This window comes from Pteropus alecto, unplaced genomic scaffold, assembly GCF_000325575.1.
Source record: "Pteropus alecto unplaced genomic scaffold, ASM32557v1 scaffold45, whole genome shotgun sequence".
Lineage (NCBI taxonomy): Eukaryota > Metazoa > Chordata > Mammalia > Chiroptera > Pteropodidae > Pteropus > Pteropus alecto.
In genome coordinates this window covers 15,382,102-15,386,482 of record NW_006442491.1, presented here as the reverse complement: position 1 = coordinate 15,386,482, position 4,381 = coordinate 15,382,102, and the positions used below count along the sequence as shown (strand labels likewise).

At 48.6% G+C, this 4,381-nt stretch overlaps 1 protein-coding gene across 1 annotated transcript in view; it reads left to right on the top strand.

Annotated features, from left to right (window-relative positions):
* Positions 1-3,680: 3,680 nt before the first annotated feature.
* The window catches only part of PRNP (prion protein), a 12,516-nt gene continuing 11,815 nt past the window's right edge, over positions 3,681-4,381 (top strand). Inside the window, exon 1 of the mRNA XM_015597302.2 lies at positions 3,681-3,742. The gene's annotated coding sequence lies outside the window, so the exon portion shown is untranslated. The remainder of the gene's footprint in view (positions 3,743-4,381) is intronic.

The window sequence follows — 4,381 nt, the reverse complement described above, 5'->3', positions numbered from 1 at the left end:
CTCGCCTTCCATTCCCTCTTTAGTTTACTTCTGTCTCCATCACTCTGAGACTGCTCCCATCAAGTTCCCATAACAACCTCCGTGCCACCAAATCCAGTGACCTCTTTCATGTCTTTATTCCATCTCTCGAGAACTGACTCCTGCCTTCTTGAAACTCTCCTCTCCCAGCTTCCAGAACCCTCTTGGTTTCCCTCTTACCTCACTGGCTGTCACTTCTCGGTCTCTCTTGCCAGCTACTCTTCTTCCAATTCAAAGTGTGGCTCAGCAGCCTCTCGGAACCTGCTAGAAATGGAGATTCTTGGACCCTATCCCAGATCTACTGAATCAGACTCTCTGGAGTGGGGCCCAGCAATCTGTGCTTTACCCAGTCCTCCAGGCGACACACACTGAAGATTGAATACTGCTGATCTAAAACATCGTTCCTTGAGATTAAGTCCTGATTTTTCTTCTGACTACACTTGCTCCCTTGATGTTATCATCCAAGTTCATGGCTTTAAAAACCATCTATATACTGACAACTTCTAAATGCACATCTTCAGCACCAATCCTCCCTCCCTACCCTCCATGCTGAGTTCCATAATCCCCAGGTTCACTCATCTGGGGGTTACACGGGCATCTCAAACTCAACAAGTCCAAAATGGAAGAAACTTCTCTAAAACTTGTTCTGTCTAGAACTTGGTCTTCCTATGTTTTTGACCATTTCAGAATCCCTCCTCTACCACCACTCCAGACTGAGCACCATTTTCTCTCTTCCAGACCAATGCAAAAGCCACCTACCAGGTCTCGCTTCCACTTTTGCCACTTCGTGTCCCATAGAACCAGAGTGGTCTTTTAAAAAGGTAAATCGGTTCATGTCACTTCCCTGCTTAAAGCTTCTAGGGCATCCTATCACATTTAATTAAAATCTAAATACCTTGTCATGGGTTGTTAGGGCTTATATGACCTGGTCACTTTCTATGTGGTTTCCTATATTCCCTCTGATGTCTTACGTCAGAGATTGAGCTATTCACACTAGGTTCTTGATAAATTATTTGTTGAATGAAATCATTCTCCTTTCATGAGTAAGATAAATTTAGAGTTTGACTTCTTTAGCTTCTCCGTATTTGCTGAGGAGGAGTTAGGTAATGTTGACAAATAGCTCTAAGCCAGAACACAAGAGATGCAAAGGGAGACTTTTAAAAAATGACTTGATGGTGCTATGAACCTCAGCAGTACCCACCTGATGGGCCCCAGAGGAAAAACTGTCAACCCATTCTCCCCACGAGTCCAGAAAATGGCCTTCCTTGTTTAGACTGAGATGTGGTAGTTGTGGTGACAGGGGAGGCAATCGTGAATGAGGCTGGCGTGAGGAATGATGTAGGGCCATTTGCAAAAGCTTCCTCCTGTCAGCTGCCCACCCTGGTGCTGTTTATGAGGTCCATGAAAGCACCTAAAAACCTACAGGCCAGACCACCAACCCCATTATGGCAGTTTTTTTAAATGGTCATAAATTCTGTGCTATTCCTCCCACTGAGAGATGAGGTCTACATCCCCAGCATAGACTACTATGAGGTCTACATCCCCAACATGTGACATACAATGGAAATGATGTTATATGATTTCTCAGACTAGGTGGGAAGTGGCAATGTAGCTTCCATCTTGTCTGCTGATACTTTTGGAGTCCTAAGAAGTCCATCAAACCTGAGACAGCCAGGCAGGGAAGAAGCCAGGCCACATGGAGAAGCCAGTCATGTGGAGGTACCCTGTAGATCAGCACAGCTGATTCTGAAGTTCTCCCAAGCCCAGATGCCAGTCATGCAAGTGAAAGAGCCTTCAAGTGATTCCAACCCCTATCAAGTCATCCTCAGATTTTGAGTCTTCAGACATCATGACGCAAAAAGGAATAAAATGTTAACAGACAGCAACAACATGGATAAATCTCAAAGACAGTATGGTAAGTGAAAGAAGTTTTTTTTTAAAAAGAATATGTACTGTACGATCACACTGATAGAAAGTCTCAAAAAGGATATACTAATGACAGGAAGCAGGTCAGTGGTCACCTGGGGTTGTCCAACTCTCTGGCCTACACAAGCCACAGGCAAAATAAAATGGTGGTTGTTTTAACCACAAAGTTTTGGGATAGTTGCTACATAGCAGTAATAGCCAGAATAAGACATAACGCAATCCCTTTTGGTTCCTACATCCCCCCAAGAGATCCTTTGCCTTTTGAGCCTTTTCCTGATAGGTGGAAGCGGGCAGAGCATTCAGCCAGTAGACATAGGATTCTTCTGAGAAAAGGCTGAGTTTAGCATCTTCTAACCAAGCTTCACAGAGCCCCTTGTGCCAGGAGAAAGCCAGCCCCTTATGAAGTCTGATCTGGTCACCCATTCCCTGCCCTACCCCAGTCTGACACTCAAAGAGATGCTTTACTGCCCCATTTCACCTAACAATAAACCATCTCTGAGAAGAGTACTGTCAACATAATCATTATGTAAAACAGATAGATAGAAAACAGGCCCGCATTGCTCCCCAATGCTCATTTCTAACTGGCCGAAATCCAGTTCTCTGTTACTGAATCACCTCCATTCAGTGGCCATGTTTTCCAAACCTCTCATTTCCCCTCCCCAGACCTTTCAAGCTCCCACCGACATTCATAAAAATATCACCCTGCGCTGCACATCAGGGTGTACAAGTCTCCTGGCTTCTGGCCACCCTCACCACTTGTCCCCTCGCACTTGAGTGATGGCCCATGGGATACAAGTATTTAATCCAAATCCTATTTCCAATGAGTATCTAATATTCTTAAACCTCTTTTCTTACAAGATGGTGGAGCCTTTTACCAATAACCAGGGGACAAGATGTCCCATTTTTCCCAGGACAGTCCTGATTTATGCCCGTTGATCTATCTTAATTAATTTTGATGCCTCTTTCACTCTCAAAAGCACCCCAATTTGGGTAATAATTTATATGGTCCCCCTAACCATGTCACCTGACCTATCACTTTATCCCTGGCCATCTTTACATGAGACAAACCCCTAACTTCTTAGCAGGGATAATAAGCAAGAATACACCATTCTGTTTTATGCAAGCTATCCCAGGTAATGTGCGGAGTGGATTTGTTAAATGTAGTGCATTTTTATCATAATCCAAACCATCTCTTTTTCATATAATAAGGAGCAGAAACTGAGTAAATGAAGAAACAAGAGATGGCTAGAGTCCTTCCTAGGCCTCAAATTTTAGTGATTTATATGAAAATTTATAAATATTGGGCTGAATCCGGAGTAGCAAAAATTTTTCTTTAGAAATTTCTGATGACCAAAGTTCCAGAAATTGCTTTTTTGTTCCCTAACCTTTCATTTTCTCGAGTTTTCCATTATGTAACGAGGTAGTTGGGGTTTGGGCAGAATCTCCCTTTAAAGACGAATTTTATAGTCAATGAGCAACGTCAGGGAGTGATGCCACTGGGAGGGGGTGTCAGCTGACATAAATGTTTAAGCGAATCCCAACTCGTTTCTTTCCTGTGACTCAGATCCCGGACCCTGCTTGGCAGAGCATCTCGTTTCACGTAAACCAGGTGGCCCGCCCGCTGCTGCGACAGCGGGTGCGGGGGCCGCGTGGTGATTGGTCCGCGCGCCGACCTCCGCCCGCGAGCGCCACCGCCTCCCTCCCCCACCCAGGCACCTCCTCCTCGGCCCTGCGCGTCGCTGGCCCTTCGCGCCAGTCGTTGACAGCGTTGGCGCTGCGAGCTTCTTCTCCGACTGAGGCAAGTAAACAGCCTTGTCGCCCTTTTAACTCCGGCGGGGACCGGGGGCGGGAGGCTTGAGAACTGAGGTGCGCGGGGGGCGCCGTGGAGGCCGAGTGAGCATCCCGCGCCCGGAGGCCGACCTTGATCATGCGAAGGGGCGCGTGGCGGGTCCGGCCTGTGGGTGGGCTCGTTGGTTTTCAAGTGACGCTGCTAGGCTTTGCCTTTCTGGTTCGGAAAGCTCGTTTTCTTGGGAATGGGGGCGGTGGGCGCGCTGACCGAGCCCCTCCAGAGGGATGTAGGTAGCACCGAGGTGTCTCATTTTTTTCCACGCGTGTCCGCGGCGGGAGCGGGATGGGCGAGTCTCGGAGCCATCGGGGCTGAGGAGCCGGGGACGTGGGGGCGATCACCCCGCGCCAACACGGCCGGGGAACCCAAGGAGGGCCGCAGTGGGCTCCACTAGGGCGCTGGGCGAGGAGAATCCGAGAGAGGTGCGGAGAACCGAGGGGCTGGCTCCTGGCTCCGCGCCAACTGGCCGCGCCTCGGAGCGGGCGGCCAGAGGCTGAGAGCCAAGATAGCGACGCGGCTCCCATTGCGCAGGGGGTACGCGGCGTAGGGGTGGGGGAGGGGCGGCCTCTCGGGACTAGGGCCTTGGTTAGG